The 11,634-nt window shown below is 43.8% G+C and overlaps 1 long non-coding RNA gene across 2 annotated transcripts; it reads left to right on the top strand.

Annotated features, from left to right (window-relative positions):
- The first annotated feature begins 143 nt into the window (after positions 1-143).
- LOC102009277 lies at positions 144-9,294 on the top strand. Of its 2 annotated transcripts, none has more exons than XR_001230738.1 (4): positions 144-354; positions 4,232-4,293; positions 4,654-4,808; positions 9,125-9,294. It is a non-coding gene; the product is annotated as an uncharacterized LOC102009277 (long non-coding RNA). The 2 variants fall into 2 exon arrangements; XR_001230737.1 differs by having other exon boundaries at positions 144-787.
- The last annotated feature ends 2,340 nt before the right edge of the window (positions 9,295-11,634 follow it).

Below are 11,634 nucleotides of genomic sequence, written 5' to 3'. Positions count from 1 at the left end.
AAGCGGGTCCGCGGCGCACGCACCGAAAACCCGCCTCCGGGCGTTTCCGACCCGGACCGGAGCACGACCCTGGAGCCACCGGGCGGGGCTGCGCGACGGACCTCGTGCGCCCGGCCCGCGCCTCGGAGCGCCGCCTGCTCTGACGCGGGGTCCCCGGCTTCCCCCGCGGGGTCCTGCGAGAGACGGAGGAGCGCAGACGGAAGAGGTGGTCGCGCCCCGGGGCGAGTACAGCGCTACCCGAGTCGGAAGGCCTGGGGCGGAATGCAAGCGTCGCGAGCGAAGGGTCCACAGTGCGCCTCGCAGCCGTCCGCGGCTCCGGAGACGCCGCAGCGTGGCCATGGGGTTCGGGCACAGGTGGTGTCGGGCGCCTGGGAAATTAGCTCCTGCAGGCAGAGGTCGCATTTGCAAACAAAAAGCCTACTAGGAGTTCGGTGGACGCTGGGAATTACAGTATTCGTCACCCGCCACGAGAAGGTTTCTGCCATAGTGTTTAGGAATCTTTAGAAAAGTATACTATAATACTGTGTAAGTTTAAGGAACTTTACTTGACGCACCCAAGCACCTAGGTGAAGTTTCCGTTCTGGACAAATCTCTGTCAGAATAGACTCGGGAAGAGTGCGGGGCGCCACACGGGAACCGCCCGGGTGCGGGCGCTGAGGGCGCCGGAGGGGCCCGCGTGCGGACTCCTGCGGGCCCTGGGGGCTGGGGCAGCGGCGGGAAAGACGGGACGCTCAGGGCTTCAAACCTCCTTGCGCAAGAAGGTCATACACAAAGTTGGGCCTGTCCAGTAAGTATGGTCGCGTCCCAGAGCTGGAGCTCAGAGACCCACAGAGCCTTTCCCCTTCGTGAGCATCAAAGATCCCAGACTCAGAGGATGCAGTTGTGGAAGGAACAGTTAGGATCACGACCACTGTACCCTTTGTGTGATGTTTCCTGAGACTTCTGGGGAAATAGGCCTCCTACGAGATCTTATTTCTGAGTTCCTGTTTCAGGACTTTATCCATCAGCTAGCGGAGGACCTAAAGGATCACATCCCAGGAGCCAGGACTTGTGTCTTGCAGATGTGTAGAAGGACAAAATAGGGATGGTTGCTAGCTCAAAAAGACAAAGAATGTGCCCTGCCTACCTTGGGTGACACCAAGTTGTGTGCCCATGAGGATGAAACTTACCACTCTAAGGTTATCCCGGGAGAAGCACCAGCTAAGGCTGTCACACTGGGTCAGGGTCAAGAGGCCATGACGCTCCATCCCAAGTAGGGGCTCCCAGGCCGCTTTCTATAATTTTAGGACCTAATGAGACAGGTGATGAGAATTTTTTTTGAGAATTTATTATTATTATTATTATTATTATTATTTAGATGAACTAAACTGCTTTGTGCTCAGAATCTATGTTCCAGATGGTTTGTTAGTATCTTGGGAAATTTTTAAAGTTTCTATTTCAGGGGGAAAAGGCATCATGTCTGCCAGGGCCATGTTAGCAGGGAAAGTTTTAAACTGCAAAAATTAGACAAATGTGGTGACACATGCCTGTGATCCCAGCACTCTTAAGAGGCCGCGGCACTATGATTACAGTTTGGAGCCTACCTTGGGCAACTTACCGACTTAGTGAGACCCTGGCTCAGAAATAAAAAATAGAAGACTAGATATGTAGGTCAATACAAAGGCACTAGGTTCAATCAGTACTAAATAGATACTGAAGAAACTATGGTTCAGAAACAAGGTGTATATTTTTAATCACTGAGTATGAGGTAAAAATAGGTGCTTTATCTGTAGGTAGCTCTGCTGTGGACATCAGCAGAGCTGATGACTCAGTTATTATGACTGAGCTGAACTGGGGTGTGTGTGTGTAGACTTTTTTTGCTAGTACTGGAAAATCAAACCCAAACGCCCCACACATGCTGGGCAAGAGCTCTACTACTAAGCTACATGTACCTCCACCCCCTAGAAATATATTTTAAACATTCAATTTTTTAAAATCTTTTTAAGACTCACATACAAATACATATTAGTTGAATTTCCTTTGCTCACGAAGAACCAGGATAAATCCTTCAGACCTGGTTCTTAATGAGCATTTGTAAAAACTGAAAATCATCCTCAAAACAATAAAATTTTATAGATACCAGCAAGCTTTAAAGACAATTCCACGAAGAGACTTACCAAAAACTAAGAAGTGCATGAAATTGAGATAAAGCACATTAAACACACAAATACACAAAACTAGGATATTAAATTGAAAGGAGCATTCTAGAATTATGTAAATAAACAAGGGGGCTAGGGAAGTAGGTCGGTTTTAGAGTGCTTGGGCCCTGGCTTCAGTGCCCAGCCTTGCAAGAAATAAATAAACCAAAACCAATGCCAAAAATCTTGCATACTTGAGAGGCAAGAGGATCACAAGTTTGAGGCCAGCCTGGGCTAGATTTTTTGCGAAACACTAAACCTTTAAAGCCGGGTGTGGTTGCTCACGCTTGTAATCCCAGCACTCAGAAGGCTGAGGCAGGAGGATCGTCGCAAGTTTGAGACCAGCCTGGGCTACAAAGTGAGCTCAAGGCCAGCCTGAATTGTATTGCAAGACCCTGTCTCAAAAAGACCAAAAAAAATTTCAGAGTGCCTCAATGCCAAAGATGACTGACATAAATCTTCAAATTCATAGAAACCTTCAAAAAAAAAAAAAAAAAAAAAAAAGAAAGTATATTGTTCAAAATAAAACTTTAAAAAGGACTGGAGAGCCAGGTGTGGTTGGGCAGGCCTATATCTCAGGACTAGGGAGGCTGAGGCATGTATGGCAATGTTTATTGTGGGTAGTAATATGAATGTCTTTTTTTCCTTCTACTTTAGTATAATTTTCTGCATTTGATTTCATGTAGATACAAAACTTTTATAATGAAAATATCAATTTGTTTAAGGGTAAAATAAATGGATAGAATGCACACATTTTATCATAGACAGCAATACTTAAGAATCATATCCTCACCAAAGATAGGGCTAAAATCACTATAACTATAGAAGTTTCTGTCTTATTTCAGTCTAAATTTTAAATATTTCAGTTTGTAATATTTCACACTGATAGGTAAGTATATTTGCTAAGTAAAGTTGTCTGAGTTACTAACCTCATCCTGATACTTTATCAAGATGATTGTGTCATCAGCTTTTATTCCACACAGGCTGAGGATGGAGTGCAGTGTTAGTGTACTTGCCTACCATGCTCAGGGCCCTATTTTTGATCCCCAAGCCTGAAAAAAAAATTATTTGACAAATTCAGAAGACAGCCAGTGTTTCATGAGAGTACTGGATTGTAAACAATTCCATAACTGTGTCAGGTGTGGTTGTGCATCCCGTAACCCCAGCTACTTGGAAGGCAGAAGGGTCAGAAGTTCAAGGCCAGCCTGGCCAGCTCAATGAGACCTGGCTCAAAATAAATGAGTTTTATTTTATTTTTTATTTATTTATTTATTTTTGAGACAGGGTCTCACTGTGTAGTTCAGGCTGGCCTTGAACTCACTATGTAGCCCAGGCTGGCCTTGAACTTGGGGCAATCTTCCTGCTCCAGCCTACTAAGTTCTGGGATTACAGGCATGTGCCACCATGCCCGGCTTCAAAATAAAATTTTAAAAGGCCAGAGATATAGATTAGTGGTGAGTACCTGCCCAGCATGAACAAGACCATGGATTCAGTCCTTAGTACTGAAAAAAAGAAATGAGTCATTTTAATTTAAAAATTAGCATTTTATTTGAGGCTAATTGTTTTTAAATGCACTGGTGTCACTTTAAGTGTTTAGGCATTTTAGGTCATAATATTTATGGAGGAAACCTAAGTGTCCACAATCATTCCCTAACCCAGAGGAGATCATTTGCACAAGGCCAGGTTAGAAGACCTACAGCTTCCCAGGCCACAGCTCTCTGCCCTCCATCATAAGAGCTCTACCGTGTTACCTGAAAAGTGTTAACTAGCTGCATAGTATTCACAAAGCCCAGGACTGGAACTTCGGTGCCTGAATTGATGCCTGAATTCCAGTTGCAAAGAGCTGAGAAGGACCCACTACATTCCTTTTTGCTCATTCCAGTGGTGAACACTCAAGGGTCAGTTTTCTCATGGCAAGTCCAGATTCCATACAGGACTTAAGGTGGAGGAGGGTACATTTGGATTAACATTTCTTTTTGGTCCAATTAAAGAAACTAAAGTAGTAGAAGAGAGGCCATACTGTATAATATGTTCCCTCATGGTTCTGTTCACAGATAACTGGGACTTCTGATGAACTAGGTGAAAGTTCTCTATGATTCAAGCAGTGACAAGTAAGGTAAGGAATGGAATCAAAGTTTAAACAACTCCTCCCAATAGTTTCATTCTTGTAGGAAGGTGAGAGATAAACGTATAGCTAGACGCTACCTTAGGTTCAGAGAAATACTCAGGAAATATTTATTTCATTTGAATGAGACAGGCAGGAACCTTTGTGCATGCCAAGAGGACAAGGTATAAACAAGAAAGGGCATACTGGATCCCTTAGTGTTGTAGTTAGGGCTAGAATGTTAAAGATTTGGTCCTCAGCACGGTGCAGTAGAGAAGTAGTAAAACCTTTAGGAAGGAAGTTATGTCTTTAGGGTGCACCCTTGAAGGGAATATTGAGAATTCAGCCTCTTCCTGCCTGTTTTCTTCACAGCTGCCAGGAGGAACAAAGCCTCCTCTGCCATGCCCTCCCACCATGATGTACACCACCTCACCACAGATCCAAATGCCCTGGAGCTAAGTGGCCATGAACTGAACCATTTGAAAGCAGAAGCTAAAATAAGATTCCTCATAAATTGATAATCCCAGGTATTTTATCACGCTAGTAAAAGTTAGAACACACTTAGAAAGCAGACTGGAAATAGAATTCAGAGAAATTGGAATTAGGAAAGAAAAAAACTTTTTGCAGCTTTGGAGATCAAATCCAGAGCTTTGTGCATGCTAAGCAGAAGCACTCTACCCCTGAGCTATATACTTCTTTACCTCTTGCCTCAGAAAACGAACCCCCTACCTTTTTTGAGTTGGGGTCTTATCCATGTTGCTCAGGCTAGCCTTAAAATTACAATCCTTCTGCCCCAGCCTCCCAGGTAGCAGGAATTACATGCTTACACCCCTGTACCTGGCTAGGGAAATTTCTTAATTGTGGCAGAAGGAAGGATGTATTCACATGGAGATAAATGTTTTTATTGGGGAAAGGGACAGTTGAAGTAAATATGTAACTACACTTGCTTTCTGAAATTGAAGGGAAAAACAATGAGCAGGTGATAGGAGGTGGGGCAGGTCACTGAGAGACAGAGACTTAAGTTTCTGAGTTGCTCTCTCCTGCCCCAGGTCCTTTGCCCCCAAATGACCTCTACACGCCCCCCTTAATCCTTCCTGTCCCTGGCTTCCCTTTCCTAGGATGAATCACATTACTCATTCAGCTCCATTGCTCTGCTTTTCTGTTGCCTTACACACCCAGCAGAACCACATCCTAGAGTTTATTCAGCCCTCTACCTTCACATCTTTGTGAATGAGGAAGCCATGCTTTCCTCCCACTGTGCTTATAGAATCCAATCTTAGAGGCCCTAGTGTGGCTGTGCAGGCTTTTCTTGTCCCTTACTAGTGTTGAGAGGAAGTTCATGGGGGATGTGAATACCCAGTTTGTCTTTAAGGCTACTATTGGTATTGTTGCTGATTTTATTGCTATTTCTAGGGAGGCATAGTTGTTGCTGTTAATTGATTTTCTCTGTAGGCTAATTTTTGTATAGCCTTTGTGTAGTTAATAATACTATGACCCATTGCCACAGAACTTTGGTGCTGGGTCAATTACATTGCAGCCTCCCCTCCTGAATGAACAGAGGTGGTTGGACCTTGTGGTAGAGGCCCAGAGTGAATAGTTACAAAGCAGACACTAACTAATCAGATCTTCATACTACCAACACAGTCTTTCCACTAAAGTTGACCACCAAACCTCCACATACTCCAAAAAGAAACAAGAACGACAAGGCAACAAAATGCCTCCAAAATCTCCCAACTTTCCCAAAGATAGTCCATGAAGCATTGAAGAAGAGGCAATGAAAAGCCAATCAACTAAATTATTGAAACTGATAGATGAAGAAACAGATCAATAATGTGCTCAGGAAGCTGATACAAGATATGACTACATGGATAATAGACTTATTAAAATGATCAGTGAGTTTACAAAAGACACTAAGAAAAAGTTACTTGAGCTAAACAAAATGATACAAAGTATGAGTGAGCAGTTTATTAAAGAATTAGGATCAGTGAAAAGGTACCAAAAAGTAATCCAGGTGATTAAAGTTTCTGTTGAAAGTAAGGGCAGCAGTGTTGGGAGCAGCTAAAGCTGGAAATACTTCAGTCCTGAGAAAAACACCTTGCCTGAGACAATTCCAGTCATTAGTCACTAGGGAACACTGTGTCTCCTAGTACTAACTTTGTGAAAAGTATAAATAAATGCCCCTACTGTTGTTGTTCAGTTCTTCTCCTCCCATCAAGGGAGAGAGAACTCCACCTGACCTCAGCTTTGTCTCTTCTCTTATTTTCCTCATCCCATTGCCGTTTTTCCCTGGGAACAGCAGAAGCCATGCGGGTCACAGCAAGTTCGCATTCAACAGGGACACCCAGTGAAAAAATACAAGCGGGAGATGGGAAAGCTTCTCAAGTGTGCACAACAGGGGAGAGAAGGGAATTGGTCAGGGCCAGTATTCAGCACAGGTGTGCATTGGTATTTACGTCATCAGATGTAAAAACTTGGTGCAATTTCACTAGGACCAGAGAAATACATGAGCTTAAAGAGAAACCAAGGAGAGAAAGGTGTATTGAATTACTAGTAGTTAAAAATGGAACAGAGTTTTGAGTACCACTGATGTATATGTATGTAGAAATCTTTTTTGCAGGCTTGTCTCATGTATTTACTTTTCTAGATTTTGGTTAGAAGGGGTTTTACAACCACAAAGTATATGGCTCAGAGCAGTACTTAAAAATCACGTCCCAAGCCTGAGCAGGAAAAGGTCGGCAAAGCAGTGGCAACACCAGTAGAGCTTAAACACTCTAGCTTTACTCAATCAGATAGGGAAGACAAAAGAAAATCCTTTTAAGTTGTGCAAGGCTGGCTCAGAGTGCCATGGAGCCACCCAGGGGAGGGGAGCAGACCGGTGCAGGGAGGGCCCCTGCTGTGGTCCTAGGGGACTCGGCTGGGATTTCCTAAGCGCCAGTGTGTCCATGCCTGCCACCATCTATAGGCCTGGGTGCCCGGGACCAAATAGGCAGGACATGACTGCAGTATGCCCGGGCTCCCCCCACTGCCACTGTCACCACTGGCACTTGCATGTGCATTTTTGGCTCCGAAAGTTTACTCGGTGCAAATAGCATCTGTGCTTGGAATCTGGGCAGAACCGGGACATCTAGCTGCTGGAATGGGAGCGGCAGCCAGCACGCCCAGTGCCTGGGGTCAACCGACAACAATGGCTGCGCCCATCCCCATTCCTTTCCCCCACAAAAAGCTTCTTGGGCACCTCTGCTAAGGGGCCGGCCAACAGCCAGCCACACCCCTTACGCTGGCATTGCTCTCAGCTGTAAGAGTCACAGTGGCCCAGATCAGAGGGGAAAAAAGTTTTTTGGCAGCCATTGCTGCAGAGGTGGTGACCGACACACCACCTGGGGAGGGGGAGTGCAAGCATAGAACCGTTTGGACAGTTAGTGTCCGCTGCCAGCAGCTTGTCCAGCCCCAAGGCAACTGAGTGGAGGCTGCAGCCAGAGGCAAGAGCCCAAATACAGGGGAAATCAAGGTTATAATTCAGTTTACTCAAAACTCTACCCAGATCACCCCAGACTCTAGTATGGCTCAATTGGTCATTCTTTCCTTGACAGAAATTTTAAAATTATATAAAAAAGGATCTGTTGGGTTAAAAAAGAGGAATTGATCATTTGAAGGAAAAACCTTTCAAAGGGCTTTTAGACACAAGTATGGACAGCCTCCAGGTAGTGCAGCTACAGGTCCACAGTAACAAAGGTGCTGGATTGCTGACTTGGATGGATGCAAAAAGTTGTTCTTCCTTGCAGAGAATAAAGCCTCAGAGGGAATAGGATTTTCTCTCTCCATTACAATTGACACTGAAAGAAAAGCCTTTACATTTTTCTCTCAAAGTGATTGATTTAAAAGACTGTCTCCATCCTCAAGATAAAAAAAATTTGCCTTTAGTTAGAAAAATCATATTCCCTAAGATTTACAGTAATGGAGATATTTAAAAGGATTACTTAAAAGAACATAATTCCCAAAATGGAAACTTTGCCTCTTGTCTCAAAAAATGTGATATAACTTTGGCCTTTTAGAGTTATAGTAAAAAATTTCCTCAGTTTAGATTATACAGCTAATAAAAACAGTTTTGCTTTAATTACAGTCTTTTTCAGATTTGGGTCACCTTATCCAACAGAGACATATTGTGCCCCAAACTCTTAGGATCCAGGTTAATCATTTTGCAATCCTAACTGATTTTCAGACTTGGTAATATTAATTGGCTTTGCCCAACTCAACATATGCCCACTGGGGTCCTTCGGCAGTCTTGGGGTCCTTTTCAATGGCTTTAGTCATGAGGTACAAACTCTTATTGTTCCTTTTTCTTCAGTTCAACAACAGTGGTTATAACAATTTTCATCCTCTTGGCAATCTACATTACCTAACTTCTCTGGTGTTCTTGTCATTATCTGTCAGACAAATTAATTCAGTTTGCTTCTGTTTTCACAGATAGGTCATCGGGGGCTGGGGATTTAGCTCAGCGGCACAGCGCCTGCCTGCCAAGTTCGAGGTTGTGAGTTCGATTCCTGTGTACTGGGAAAAAAAAAAAAAAAAAGGTCATCATAGAGTAAGGGAGGCTATGTGACAGCTTCCTCTTCCAGAATATAGGATACAGGTTTCTCACTGTACAATCAAAATTCAATTACAAAAACAAAAGAGGGACTATTTCCCTACATAATTCACACCTCATAATAGACTTTACTTGGTAATATATACTATTAACTTTTTAAATTCTACAAAAGATGAAAGTACAACAGAAAGACAATTCCATCAGGTAAAAGAAAGAAAAAGCTAATTTGAAGTTGAGGATATGCTTGTGTTTTGCTAGAACATGCTGTCTGGCTGTATCGTGAATCCAGATCTGGAGAAGAAGTTGACAAGGATGAGTTAGATCCGACCTGGGACCAGCCAAAGTGATGGAGACTACTATGAAGCAACCCTGAGCAGGACTTAATTTAACCAATTGACTTTTTGTGTTTACTTGTGAATCTGTCTAAAGCCTAGGCTGCTTGTCTGGAAGTAGGCGATGGACTCATAGTAAGTGAACCTCTGTGAGTCACTAATCCCTACAAAAACCTGTAGTGGTGGATGAAGCCAGAAAGCCTCAAAGGATAAGATAAGATCGCAGCCAAAGACTTGGATCTGATCTCAGCTAGATAAAGACTATAGCCTCTGGCATCTCACTCCTTTTTAAGGATTAAATTAATACCTTACTTGGAGAACTCCTTGAGTAATTCCAACCTTCTTAAGTACTCCCTCCTCCCTTCTTCTGATACCTAAATAAATACAGGCCACCCAGAGTAGGTCTTGGTCTTAGCCCTGAGAGAATCTCAAATTCTGTGAGAAGGCTTTGATCCTCCTGGAGCCCTGAAATCATTCCATTCACTTTGTTTTATTTAGCTTTGCTATACACTCATTTGGGAGATTGTGGACCTGATCAGCTCACAATCACTAAGGGATATAATTGATGGGTTTTCCACCTGAATGAAAACCCTGCCAAGTCATCATGGCAGTTAGCCAATATGGTGTGGCCTACTGGAGGCCATGTGGCAGGCTCTGCCTCACTTCTCCCCAGTCATATTATAATTTCCTACTTCCTTTTTTACAACATCCTCTTTCCCTCTTTCTGCCCCCTGTGCAATCACTGCCCACCAAGTCACACAGACCATCTCCTAAACCCCACCCCCAACCTGGCCCTATATAGCCTTTGTTCCTCCAGCCAGGCCCTCAGAAGCTCCACATCTTTCTGCTGTGGTCTGCATTCCTGCAACAAACGCATTTTTTACTTTGTTTGGTTTTTACTTGTGCCAAAAACCCTAACGTTTTGGTGCCATGATTCCGAGCAGGCTGTGTGGCCCTACAAAGGGGCAATTATTCTCCTTTGGTTCAGCCCCACTCCCCCCATCAATGAACCACTTTTCCTTTTCTCCTTTGGCCTAATATTTGCTGCTGCAGGCCTCTATCCAACACCAGCCAGCTCCAGTTCTCACAGGTGAGCCTTCTTCCATTCTGGGAGTTCCTGCCTCATTTTCTGTCATTTGCCAAAAACCATGGGCCCACATCAGGACTTCCTCTCTTCCTTCACCTCCTTTGGGACACCTGTCTGCCTCCTTGGTGATGATTGGGAAGACCGATTTGGGCATTTTATCCTCTCTTGCATCCTGGTGAGGGTGATGATCCTCCCAGAGGTTTCAAGACCAGACTATTAAGCTTGCCTTTTGTAATGTTGTTTTTTTTTTTTTTTTTTTTGGTTTTTGTTTTTCTCTGGTACCAGGAACTGAACTCATGACCTTGCGCTTGCCAGGCAGGCGCTTTGCCGCTGAGCTAAATCCCCAGCCCTTAAGCTTGCCTTTTAATTCAGCCACAAAATGGGGAATACTAATTCCTATCCTCCAAAATACACTCCACTCTGTTGTCTGTTGCCCAACATAAATGCACTGGGGCTCAGACACTGTCAAATCAAAATGGTTAATCTATTTCCAAACAGCCTAGCCTCAATATAAACTCAACAATGAGAGCCAATGGCCAAAAAAGGGAAATTGACATTAATATTCTCAGAGATCTAAATAATTTTTGCTACCACAACTGCAAATAAAAAACTTTCTGGGGTGGGGATTTAACTCAGTGGCACAGCGCCTGCCTGGTAAGCGCAAGGTCATGAGTTCGATTCCTGGTACCGGAAAAAAACAAAAACAAACCAACAACAACAACAAAAAAAAACACTTTCTTATATACAAGCCTTTATTGCTCCCAGGGCACGTCCTTCTCTCCTTCAGCTTTCTATTTCTCTTTATTTTTCTCTTTCCCTTTCCCACTCTCTCTCTCTCTCCCTGATTCCCTATCTTCTTCTCATTCTCCATCTTTTTCTCTAGCCCTTTAAATCTAAAAAGATAAAAAAAAAAAAAAAAAATCTCAATTTAAAACCCAGTTCCTTCAGTTTTAAGTCAGTTTAAAGGGAACAAAACAGAATCCAAGCTCTCCTCCCAGCTTTGGGGGCCCCAAGGCCAGCCCTTGCTTGACAGTCACCAGCCACCTCAGGGACCCATCCACCTATCCCTTCATTCCCCCATACCCAATAGCCCCTCAACACGAATGGGTACTCAAACCCATAAATGTCTCCTCACAGATTCCTTAAAGCCACACACTCACCTTATAACACCCTCATCCTTCCAGTAATCAAACCTAATGGCTCCTGCCATTTAGTTCACAATCTTAGAGTTATTAATAATGCAGGGGGCTGGGGGTTTAGTTCAGTGGCACAGTGCCTGCCTGACAAGCACAAGGTCGTGAGTTCAATTCCTGGTACCAGAAACCCCCGCCCAAAAAAATAATGCAGTT

This window comes from Chinchilla lanigera, unplaced genomic scaffold, assembly GCF_000276665.1.
Source record: "Chinchilla lanigera isolate Chin_1 unplaced genomic scaffold, ChiLan1.0 scaffold00073, whole genome shotgun sequence".
Taxonomy (NCBI): Eukaryota; Metazoa; Chordata; class Mammalia; order Rodentia; family Chinchillidae; genus Chinchilla; species Chinchilla lanigera.
Note: the sequence above shows the minus strand (reverse complement) of the source record. Positions and strands in the feature narration are given on the sequence as shown.